A 220-nucleotide genomic window follows, 5' to 3' on the forward strand; every position below is an offset into this window, starting at 1 on the left:
CCGTCACACAGATGGAAGTCAGAGGCCGAGAGCGTGCAGGCTGTGCCTTGAGGGTACAGGACGGCCCATGAATCACTCAGTCTGGTGGGGGTGGGTGCCATGGGCAGAGGCTGCCCAGTGCTGAGAGCAGGGGAAAGGTGCTGGGCCCGGGGCCCACGCTGGAGCGGGCAGGCACGTGACTAGCCAGGGCCCTCCCCTGGCCCACTGGCCGCCTGCCTCT

This window comes from Balaenoptera musculus, chromosome 3, assembly GCF_009873245.2.
Source record: "Balaenoptera musculus isolate JJ_BM4_2016_0621 chromosome 3, mBalMus1.pri.v3, whole genome shotgun sequence".
NCBI classification, from domain to species: Eukaryota; Metazoa; Chordata; class Mammalia; order Artiodactyla; family Balaenopteridae; genus Balaenoptera; species Balaenoptera musculus.